This window comes from Phoca vitulina, unplaced genomic scaffold (assembly GCF_004348235.1).
Source record: "Phoca vitulina isolate PV1807 unplaced genomic scaffold, GSC_HSeal_1.0 scaffold81, whole genome shotgun sequence".
Lineage (NCBI taxonomy): Eukaryota > Metazoa > Chordata > Mammalia > Carnivora > Phocidae > Phoca > Phoca vitulina.
Genome location: NW_022589784.1, coordinates 4,734,036 through 4,746,247, shown reverse-complemented (window position 1 = coordinate 4,746,247; position 12,212 = coordinate 4,734,036). Strand labels below are relative to the sequence as shown.

The following is a 12,212-nucleotide window of genomic DNA, read 5'->3' as shown; positions in this document are numbered from 1 at the left end:
GAGCCACCCAGGTGCCCCTGTCCCTCCTTTTCTATATTTCTTTTACTCATCCTCCTTGCCTTATCTCGGATTTTTTTCTCATTCCAGTTTTTTCTTCTACTTACCTCAGAAATGATGTATTCTGTTCTTACTCTTTTGGCCATTTCCTTAGGCACCTTCATGTGTAGGTTCAACCTGTCAAGAGTCTAAAGCTTTCAACGGTTCACCTCCAGAAGCCTCCTGATAGTTCTTCCTGTATCCACTCTCGCCCCCTTCAGGCTATTCTCCAAACAGCAGAGAAAGTGAGATCTTTGGTAAAAAAATTTTTTTAATGTGTAATGTTTATTTAAAATCACAGATAATCTCATGTAAAGACATTTATTTGACCAAAAATATTTTTAGGATAAATATCTTTTTTCTATTCTTCAAAAAATGGAAATTATTCATCAAAAGGAACAAAACTAACTCAAGTATGACAAGAAGCCAACAAAAACTAACAAAGAATTGTGAGTTCACTTTATGTTAGTGGTTTAAAAAACCCTACATTTGTTTTTTTCTCTGAGGTATGACTGATATGCAAAAATGCTGTATATATATAATATTACATATTGATGAGTTTAAAGATAAGTAAACACCCACGAAACCATCACCACAATGTCAAAAACTTGACCATCACTCCTAAAAGTTTCCTCTTTCCTTCTTTATTTGTGTGTGATAAGAACTTTTTTTTTTAACATGGAACATTTCGCGAACTTGCATGTCATCCTTGTGCAGGGGCCATGCTAATCTTCTCTGTATTGTTTTAGTTTTAGTATATGTTCTGCCCAAGCAAGCATGATAAGAACAGTTACTAAAAGAGCTATCCTCTTTAAACAAAATTTTTGGAGCGCCTGGGTGGCTCAGTCCGTTAAGCAACTGACTCACAGTTTCGGCTCAGGTCATGATCTCAGGGTGGTGCAATCGAGCCCCACGTGGGGCTCTGGGCTCAGTGAGGAGTCTGCTTGAGTCTCCCCACCCCTGCCCTTCCCCCTGCTCGTGCTCCCCCCGTCCCCTCTCAAAAAACTAAATAAATAAAATTAAAAAAAAATTTTTTTAAGTGTACAATACAGTATTGTTAAGTATACACATTATGCTTTATAGTAGGTCTCTAGGACTTACCCATCCTCCATAACTGAAACTGTATACCCATTAAACACCAGCTCCCCTTCCCTCCCTCCCCCAGCCCCTGGCAATCATCATTGCCACTTGCTATCTCTATACATTTGACTACCAGGTCCCTCAGGTAAGTGGAATCATCTTTGTCCTTTTGTGTCTGCCTTATTTCGTGTAGCAAGTGGCAGAATTAACTTTTTCCTTACGGCTGAACAATATTCCATTGTATGTATACACCACATGTTCTTTATCCACTCATCCACCAGGCCTTTGCCTCTGTAAATAACGCTTCAATGAACGTAGAAGTGTAGGTATCTCTTGGAGATCCTGATTTCAATTCTTTGGGGTTTATACCCAGGAGTAGGATTGCTGGATGGGAAGGTAGTTCCATCAATGTTTGGGGAGCCTCCACACTGCTTTCCATGGCGCAGCGCTATGTTGCATTCCCACCACCAGGAGTGAACAAGGTTCCAGTTTCTCCACATCCTCAGACCTGGTGTCTTTTGTCTGGGATTTCACGTTGGATGGGTTGTAACCATCGTAACACTGTGAGATGATATCTCGCTATGGTTTTTACTTGCCTTTCCCGGATGATTCCTGAGCACCTTTCCTTTATGCCTGTAGGCCTTTTCATCTTTACTGAGCGCTCACTAATATTTTTATGAGAACTTTTGCACACATTTATAAATAAAATTGGTGCATTTTTGTGCCTTTTAGTGACCATATGTGTACATTTGTGCTGAGTATCTATCTAGGAGTGGATTTTCCTATGCTCAACTTTATTAGATGATGCCAATTTTCCAAAGCAGGTGTCACTATATCACCAAACCTGCCAAGCGTGAAAGTTCCGATCGCTTCATATCACACCAACAAACCTAGTGTTGTCAGCCTTCCATTTTAGGTGTTCTGTAATGGGATCCCTTGTAGTTTTGTAGTTTTTTTTAGAGATTTTATTTTTAAGTAATCTCTATACCCAACGTGGGGCTCGAACTCACAACCCCAAGATCAAGAGTCGCACGCTCCACTGACTGAGCCAGCCAGGCATCCCCATCCCCTTGTAGTTTTAAATTGCATTTTCCTGATGGTTAATATGGTTGAGCACCCCTTCATGTGTATTGTTCATTTATATATTGTTTTATGTGAAGCATTGGGTCACATCTTTTGGCCCTTTTTTAAATGGGTTGTCTTTTTTTTAAGATTTTATTTATTTATTTATTTGAGAGAGAGAGCGCGTGAATAAGCAGAGGGGAGGGGCAGAGGGAGCGAGAGAGAGAGAGAGAGAGAGAGAGAGAAAGAGAGAGAGAGAGAGAGAGAGAGAAGCAGACTCCCCTGGGATCATGACCTGAGCCACCCAGCCATCCTTTTTCTTTTTGATTTATAGGAATTCTTTATTATAATCTGGAAGTGAGCCCTTTTGTCAATTACATTTTTGCAAATCTTCTTTCTCACTCTGTAGATTACCTTTTCATTCTCTAAATTGGAAAAACAGATCTTACTTTTAATATACTCTAAGAATAATATTTAATTTAATAATAAATTTAATATCTTCCTTTACATTGATAATATTTTTGTGTTCTGTTTTAAAAAAATCTTTGCTTGCCCTAACATAAATAAATATTCTCCTGTAAGAATATAAATCTTCTCTTTCTTTAAACTTTATTGTTTTACCTTTCACTTTTATATTTACAACCCATCTGGATTGTAGTCCATCCATGCACTAACACCACATTGTCTAAATTACTGTAGCATTATGATAGGTCTTAATATCTGGAGGAGTAACTCTCCATTTTGTTTTTCTTCTTGAAGATCATCCTGGCTATTTTTGGTCATTTGCATTTCCATGTGTTTTTTGAATCAGCATCACACACACACACCCTGCTGAGATATTGCTGAGATTGCATTGAATCTATAGATCAATAGATGTTGGTGTAGAATTAATGTTTTCACGATATTGTCTTCCAATCCATGACCACAGTATATCCTTCTTTTTATTTAGATTTTACTTAATTTCCTCAATAATGTCTTATAGTTTTGTGTGTAGAATTCTTACAGTACTTTACTTAGATTTAGTCACAAGTATCTTATGTTTTTTGATGCTCTTATAAATGGTATAATTTCCAAAGTCTTTTTCTAGACATGTTGATACATAGAAACACCACTGATTTTTCTATTTTGATTTTATAACCAGTGACCTTGCTAAATTATTTTATTAAATCTATATATAGTTTCTTTTTGTTTTCTACCTACATAATAATGTAATCTGTAAGTAATGACTTCTATTTCTTCTTTTTCAATCCTTTTGCTTCTTTCTTTTGTTTTATTGTACTAGCTAAGACTTCAGTGCCGTATTAATAAGAAGTGGTCATAGCAATTCCAATTTCAATTGCCACCCTTAACTATGTTGTTGTTTTAGATATTTTGTTGATATTCTTTAGCAGATGGAGAATACTCTATTTCTAGATTGCTGTAAGTTTTTATCATTAAAGGATGCTGAATTTATTAAATGCTCCCCCTGTGTCTTTTGAGATGTTATTTTTTTCCTTTATTATGCTCACGTAATGAATTATGATAATTGATTTTTAATGTTAAACCAACCTTTCATTTCAAAGGCAAATGCACAAAACAATACCACATGTTAAAGGGAACACAATGAATAAAAATGCAATCTGTGGGGCACCTGGATGGCTCAGTCGGTTAAGTCTCTGTCTTCGGCTCAGGTCATGATCCCAGAGTCCTGGGATCGAGTCCCACATCAGGCTTTCTGCTCAGTGGGAAGCCTGCTTCTCCCTCTGCCTGCTGCTCCCCGTGCTTGTGTTCTCTCTCTCACACACACAGATAAATAAATAAAATCTTCAAAAAAATTCAATCTGTAACAATAACAATATAAAGGAGGGACAGAGATGTATAGGAGCAAAATGTTTTTATACTATTGAAAATAAGTTGGTATTATTAAAACTAGGTTGCTATGAGGTTAAAATGTTAATTGTAATCCCCAAGATAACCACTAAGAGAATAAAATTTTTTTAAAAAGGAAGGAAAAGAAGCAAAGAAAGAGGAAGAATAAGGGAAATCAAATTAGTACACTATGAAAAATCAACTAAAAATCAAAAAAGTCTGTAATGGAGGAAATGAGGAACAAAACATGTAACAAATAACCAAATTACAGAAGGAAATTCTTCCTTATCAGTAAATGCTTTAACTGTAAATGGATTAAACTTTCCTATTAAAAGGAAGAGATTGGCACATTGGCAAAAAAAGGAAAACAAAAGCAAAAACAAACAAAAAAACATGTTCCATCTGTCCACAAGAGACTCACTCTACATGCAAAGACACACAAAGGTTGAAAGTAAAATGATGGGAAAAGATATTCCATCCAAAATGTTCCAAAGGAGAGCTGAGAGGCTATATTATTGTCAAACAAAATAGACCTTAAATCAAAAAGATCACAGGACACAAAGAAGGACATTATATATCGATAGAGGTTCAAAATAGCAAAAAGATATAACAATAATAAACATATACGCACCTAACACAAGAGCCCCCAAATATAGGAAGCAAATATTGAAAGAACTGAAGCAAGACTAGACAGTTCGACAATAACAGTTGTAGACTTTAATACACCACTCTCAATAATGACTATAACAATCAGATAGATCAATAAGGAAACAGAAGATTTGAACAACACAATAAACCAATTAGACCTCACAGATATACAGAGCACTTGGCTTAACACTAGCACAATACATATCCTTCTGAAGTGCATTCAGCATTATTCAGGATAGACCATATGTTGTGCCACAAAAGAAGTCTTAATGAATTTTTAAAGATTGAATCCATATACAGCATTTTTTCTATTCACAAGGGAGTAAAACCAGAAATGAATAACAGAAGGAAAACTGGAAATTTCACAAATATGTAGAAATTAAGCAGCACAATTTTAAACAACTAATGTGTCAAAGAAGAAATCATAAGAGAAGTTAGAAAATATCTTAAAATGAATGAAAATTAAAACACAACATACCAAAATGAATAGGATGCAGCAAAAGCAGTATTAAGAGGCATATTTATAGATGTAAATGCATATATTTCAAAAAAGATCTCAAATCAATCATTTCACTGCATACCTTGAGGAACTAGAAAAGGAATGTCAAGTTACAATGAGACCCACAGAGGGACGCCTGGGTGGCTCAGTCGGTTAAGCGTCTGCCTTCGACTCGGGTCATGATCCCGGGGTCCTGGGATCGAGTCCCGCATCGGGCTCCCTGCTCCACGGGGAGCCTGCTTCTCCCTCTGTCTCTGTCTCTCATGAATGGATAAATAAAATCTTTTAAAAAAAATAAAAATAAAAATAAATAAATAAATAAATAAAAACAATGAAACCCACAGAATAAAGGACAAAATAAAGATTAGGGCAGACATAAATAAAATAGAGAATAGAAAAACAACAGAGAGTATCAATAAAACCAAAAATTTATTATTTGAAAAAGTCAGCAAAATTGACATTTAGCTAGATTCATGGGAAAGTGGGAGAGACAGAGACAGAGGAGAGACTCAAATTACCAAACTTAGAAATGAATGTGGGGGCATTACTATTGAATCTACAAAAATAAAAAGTATTGTAAGGGAACACTATGAAAAATTCTACACTAACAAATTAGATAACCTAGATTAAATGCATAGATTTTTAGAAATATATAACCCGCCAAAATTGACTCAAGATGAAAAAGAACATCTGAGTAGAACTGTAACAACTAAGGAGGTTAAACCACTAATCATAAACCTACCAACAAAGAAAAGCCCAGAACTAGATGATTTCAATGGTGAATTCTACCAAACATTTAATGAAGAGTAAGCACCAATCTCTCTCAAATTCCTCCAAAAAAATTTGAAAAGGAGAAAATACTTCTGAGAACAGCCTTACCTTGCTACCCAAACCAAACAATGGCATCACAAGAAAAGAGAACTACAGAACAATATCCCTTATGAATATAGATGTAAAAATTCACAACAAAATACTAGCAAACCAAAGCTGGCAGCATATTAAAAGGATTATATACCCATGAGCAAATGGGATTTATTTCCAGAATGCAAGAATGGTTCAACATGCAAAAATCAATCCATGTAATATACCAAATTGATAAAATGAAGGGGGAAAACACATTATCATTCCAAGTGATGCCGAAAAAGCTTTTGACAAAATCCAGCACCCTTTCATGACAAAAACACTCAATAAACAAGGACTACAAGAACTTCCTTAACATAATAAAGGCTACCTACGAGAAACCCACAGCTAATATCATACTTGATCATGAAAGACCAGGAATAAGACAAGGATGCCTACTTTTGCCTGTTCTATTAAACATAGTACTGGAAGTTCCAGCCAGAGCAATTAGGCAAGAAAAAACAAAAGACTGCAGACTCAAAACTTTGAAACAAGAATGTGTCATCTGTAAGAGCCACAATGCACTGCAGGAAGAAGGGAGGAGGCTGCCCTCCCACTAGGAGTCTGGGAACATCACACCTCAGTTTTTTTTAACCAAAACTAGAGGCTGTTTATCCCCAAGGACTCAATATTCCCCCTCAACATTCTTTCTCAGATTTGCTTTGTGACCCATAGGAAGAGGTGAGCCTTATACTGGCAGGTCAACTTCAAAGCCTGTTACATTTGAAAAAGATTGAAACATGCGTTTTGGGGGGAGAGGGAGAGGTTCAGTATTCATTCAGAAAAACAAAGGTGTGTGTGACACTGAAGACCCAAACACAGGTCATGAAGTGATATCAGAGAAGTAAAATATTAATGATCAGTTCATTAGCTGAAACCTTTAGGTTTAAGACAGGTAACATGAAATTCTGCTGATTATGGAGAAACTAATTATGGTCATTGAATCCCATCTTGGGGCTATGGAAATTCACACATTTATAGCTACTACCAATTGTGCTGTTAATATGCCTTTTCCACCATTCTTCACTATATTGTCTCCTAGGGCCACCATAACAAAACACCACAAACTAGGTGGCTTAAAACAATGGAGAATTATTGTCTCACAGTTGTAGAAGCCAGAAGTCCAATACCTAAGTGTCAGCAGGGCCATACTCCCTGTGAAGACTGTAGGGAAAGAGCTTGCCTAGTTTCTTCCAGCTTCTGGTGGCAATCTTCAGTGTTTTTTGACTTGTAGGTGCGTCCTCCAATCTCTGGCTTTCTTCACATGTGTGTATGTCTGTATTTTGGGAAAACTCAGTTTTCCTCCTGTGTTTCTCCTTTACTCAGGCTCAAGGGAAGGTGGAGGCTCAAAGTTTTCAACTGCACCTGCCCGGGGACTTGCATTACTAGTCATTCCCCATCAGGACCCCGACTTTGATGTTGGAAACTTGCTTCAGTAGCAAAAACAACCTTCACTGAAATTCTGCCACCCTTACCATTATGTTGTGAGTCTGGTGCCCACCTCTGCCTTACCTGCACTGCAGGCGAGGACCTTTGTAGATGCTGCCAAGGGAGCGCCCAGACTCTTGCACTACACCCTGAATTGGTTATTAATATATGAGCCAGTTCTTCTCTCTCTTCAAAACATCAGTGTTGCTCAGCAGTAACCACCCAGTTGCAGTCTTTTTAGTTATTTTTCCCCCTAATTCTCAAACACCAGAGATATGGCACAAACGAGTGCATCTCCTTCCTCCTGTATCCCATCCCAGTTCATCCTAAAGAAAGTATTAACACACTGCCTTAGGCTTGGGGACGGGGTGCTCAACAATCCCCGCATCACCAAGGATGGGGTTCTCACTGACATCTGACCAATGAGGGACCCTATTCCAAAATCTCTGTCAGAGTCCTTTCCCAGGACTCCTTTTGACACCCAATGTTTTAGGTTGGGTTTCCTAAAACCATTTTTGTGTGTGGTTTACTGAAGGAGGTCTCTCAGAAGAAACCTGTAGAAGAGTGAAGGACGAAGAATAGGGCAGGAGGAGAAGCTAGCCATGTCGATGTGATTGCAAGAGAAGAGAACCTGCCTCCACCTGATCTCATAGGGAGCTCTGGAGCATGACCAGTATCACAAAGACTTTCCTGCCCAGAGACAAAAGAAGTGTGGGCTGTTATATCCCTAAATCAGTCAGTCATTGGCCAAAAGCTACCCCCAGGGTGGGGTGATGACAACTTTCATAGCATCCTCAAGCAAAGTAACATCTGTCAGACAAGATCACTCTGTTCGAGAACTAGAATACAAGAATGAGTCATGAGCAGCCAACACCCCACAACAGTTGGAGGTTGGGTGTCATGGCCCAGCAAAGAGGATCTGGTTGGGGGCCCCCAGAGCACCTGATGCTCCTTGTTTATCACCACTGGAACATAAATTCCATAGAGCAGAAACTTGGTTTTCTTTACCATTGTATCCCCAGGGCGTCTAACAGTGCCTGGCACAGAGTAAGTGCTCATTAAATAATTACTAAATAGATATCAATCAAGTTATTGATTGAATGTTCCCTAAGACTAGATCCATCAGGCATGCCCTGACTCAGAGGGACTCCTTGCTCTCTATTCCTTGGCCCTGAGAAGAGGTAAACAAATGAGGGATTAAGTAGAGAACACTTAGTAACACTAAAAGCATGAACCATGAAAGAGGAATCCAGTGGACCATACAAAAATTAAAAACATTAGGGGAACCTGGGTGGCTCAGTCGGCTAAGCGTCCGACTCTTGGTTTTTGACTCAGGTCATGATTTCAGGGTCGTGAGATGGAGCCCCGTGTTGGGCTCCACACTGGGCCTAGAGCCTACTTACGATTCTCTTTCTCTCCCTTTGCCCCTCCCCCAACTCCCACTCAGGTGCTTGCTCTCTCTCTTTCTAAAAAATTAAGTAAGTAGGGACGCCTGGGTGGCTCAGTCGGTTAAGCGTCTGCCTTCGGCTCAGGTCATGATCCCAGGGTCCTGGGATCGAGTCCCGCATCCGGCTCCCTGCTCAGCAGGGAGCCTGCTTCTCCCTCTGCCTCTGCTGCTCCCCCTGCTTGTGCTCTCTCTCTCTCCCTAATAAATAAATAAAATCTTAAAAAAAAAATAAAATAGGGGCGCCTGGGTGGCTCAGTCGTTAAGCGTCTGCCTTCGGCTCAGGTCATGATCCCAGAGTCCTGGGATCGAGCCCCGCATCGGGCTCCCTGCTCAGCAGGAAGCCTGCTTCTCCCTCTCCCACTCCCCCTGCTTGTGTTCCCTCTCTCGCTCTGTCTCTGTCAAATAAATAAATAAAATCTTTAAAAAAAAATAAAATAAAATAAAATAAAATAAAATAAATAAAAATAAATAAAAAATTAAGTAAGTAATTAAAAACATTTGCTTGGGACACCTGGTGGCTCAGTGGGTCAAGCGCCTGCCTTCTACTCTGGTCATGATCCCAGGGTCCATCAGGCTCTCTGCTCAGCCCAGAGCCTCCTTCTCCCTCTCCCTCCCTGCTCCCCCTGCTTGTGCTCATGCGCTTTCTCTCTCTCTCTCTCTCTCTCTCTCTCTCTCTCTCTGTCAAATAAATAAATAAATAAATACATTTGTTCTTCTAAGTATACAATTAAGAAAAAAATTTTTTAAATCACAGGAGTAAATATTTACATGTCTTATGCCATGCATCTAAAAAGGAATTTGTACACAGAATATATCAAGAATTCTTACATCTCAAAAATTAGAAGATAAAACCTCAGCAAAGAAAAAAGGAAGGAAAGAAAGAAAGAAAGAGAGAGAGAAGGAAAGAGAAAGAAGAAAGAAAGAAAGAAGAAAAAGAAAGAAAGAAAGAAAGAAAGAAAGAAAGAAAGAAAGAAGAAAGAAAGAAAGAAAAAGAAAGAAAGAAAGAAAGAAAGAAAGAAAGAAAGAAAGAAAGAAAGAAAGAAAGAAAGAAGAAAGAAAGAAAGAAAAAGAAAGAAAGAAAGAAAGAAAGAAAGAAAGAAGGCGCCTGGGTGGCTCAGTCGTTAAGCGTCTGCCTTCGGCTCAGGTCATGATCCCAGGGACCTGGAATCAAGCCCTGCGTCCTCGGGCTCCCTGCTCAGCAGGAAGCCTGCTTCTCCCTCTCCCACTCCCACTGTTTGTGTTCCCTCTCTGGCTGTCTCTCTCTATCAAATAAATAAATAAAATCTTAAAAAAGAAAAAGAAATATTTTTAAAATAAAAAATAATGAAGGAAGACTTTCTTTACCTGATATTATTTGCTCAGAAATGGGTAAGAATTTGGCATATGTTAGAACATGTAAAATCAATGAGGAAAAGAATGAATGATTTATATTTTAGAAAAACCCAAATCAAATACAGCTACATAGAAAGAAGAAAACAATAATTACGATCCTACCACCAAGAAATAATCACTCTCACATGTAGAGAATGCTATGCAGATTAGCATAAAATAAAATCTTAATATATTTATTCTTTTTAAAACCACATTGTAATCAAGTATTTGTATAGCAAAATAAATTTTTACGGTATCATTTGTAATACTTGCATAGTATTTCATGGCAAGGAATGAGAAGAGGTATTTAACTGATCAACAATTTTTGTACTTTCAAGTAATTGAAAATTGTACAATTAAAAAAACACCTTTGGGGAGTGCTTTTGTATTTAAATATTTTGATAATACTTTAACCATTTCCTTAGTATACATTTCTAGATCTACAACTGCTTCATAAAATATTATTAAGACTTTTGATGGGCGCCTGGTTGGCTCAGTTGGTTAAGCGACTGCCTTCGGCTCAGGTCATGATCCTGGAGTCCCTGGATCGAGTCCCGCATCGGGCTCCCTGCTCGGCAGGGAGTCTGCTTCTCCCTCTGACCCTCCCCCCTCTCATGTGCTTGCTCTCTCTCATTCTCTCTCAAATAAAAAAAAAAAAAAAAAGACTTTTGATATTCATTTTCAAATTGTCAAATGGAAAAGTTGTGCTAAGAATTTTCAAGAAGCCCAATCCTTAAAATGGGTATTACCATAATTCTTTACATTTGCCAATTTGATACGCCTAATGGTACTTTACTTCTATTCTATCTTAATTTTTAATATATTCTTTGTCATTTGTATGAAATAAACTTTGCAAGACTTTTGTTTATATTTTTAGATTGGTATTTGCCTTTTTCATTAAGGACATTAAAATGTTTGATATGTAGTAAACTTCTATTGTGAATGTTAAAAAAAAGAAAGAAAAGACGCTTAATATCACTAGTCATCACATTCATTTATTTGTCTATTTATTTATTTATTCATAAATATGGAATGCTTTGCAAATTTGTGTGCCATCCCTGTGCAGGGGCGTGCTAATCTTCTCTGTATCATTCCAATTTTAGTATATGTGCTGCCAAAGCGAGCACAGGGAAGTGCAAATTTAAATGACAGCAAATTATCGCTAGAATGGCTTAAACTAACATGACTACCCAGACCAAGTATTGTTGAGGATTTGGAGCCACTGGAACTCAACATGGGATGGCCACTTGGGTAAACGGTCAGCAATTCCTTATGACGTTGAACATACTCCTAGCATATGACCTGCAGTCCCACTCCTATGAATTTACCCAAGAGAAATGATAACATGCCCACATAAAGACCCACACACAATGCTTGTAGCATTGTTATCCATCAGAGCCCCAAACTGAAAACAGCAGAAATGCCCATCAGCTGATGAATGCACAAATAAATGGAATACTACTCAGCAATAAACGGGCACAGAATATTGATACACATAACATTATGAATGAATCAAAAACATTATGCTAAGAGGAATATGTCAAGCACAAAAAGATTACATAATACGTGATTCCATTTATATGAAATTGTAGAAAAAGCAAAACCAGAGTGGCAGAAAGCAGGTTGGTGGTTGCCTAGGGATAGACTGGGAAGAGCAACTATAGAAGGGTCACAGGGTAACTTTCTAGGGCAACAGAAATGTTCTAGATCTCGACCGTGGTATTATTATATGACCTTATGCATTTGATAAAACTCAGCACACTGTACACTTGAAATGGATGAATTTTATTGGGTAGAAATTATACCTCCATTAAAAATAAACCTTCACACTGATGGTGGCAAAAATGAAAAGGCAGAGCCTAGGTCCAGTAAAGATGGCTTCGCTGAGCAGCT

General features: G+C 38.0%; 2 non-coding genes across 2 annotated transcripts; both read right to left on the bottom strand.

Moving 5' to 3' along the window:
- Nucleotides 1-708: 708 nt before the first annotated feature.
- Nucleotides 709-813, bottom strand: LOC116625962. The gene has a single exon (XR_004298141.1). It is a non-coding gene; the product is annotated as a U6 spliceosomal RNA (small nuclear RNA).
- Nucleotides 814-11,340: 10,527 nt separating this feature from the next.
- On the bottom strand, nucleotides 11,341-11,446 carry LOC116625963. The gene has a single exon (XR_004298142.1). It is a non-coding gene; the product is annotated as a U6 spliceosomal RNA (small nuclear RNA).
- Between the last annotated feature and the right edge of the window lie 766 nt (nucleotides 11,447-12,212).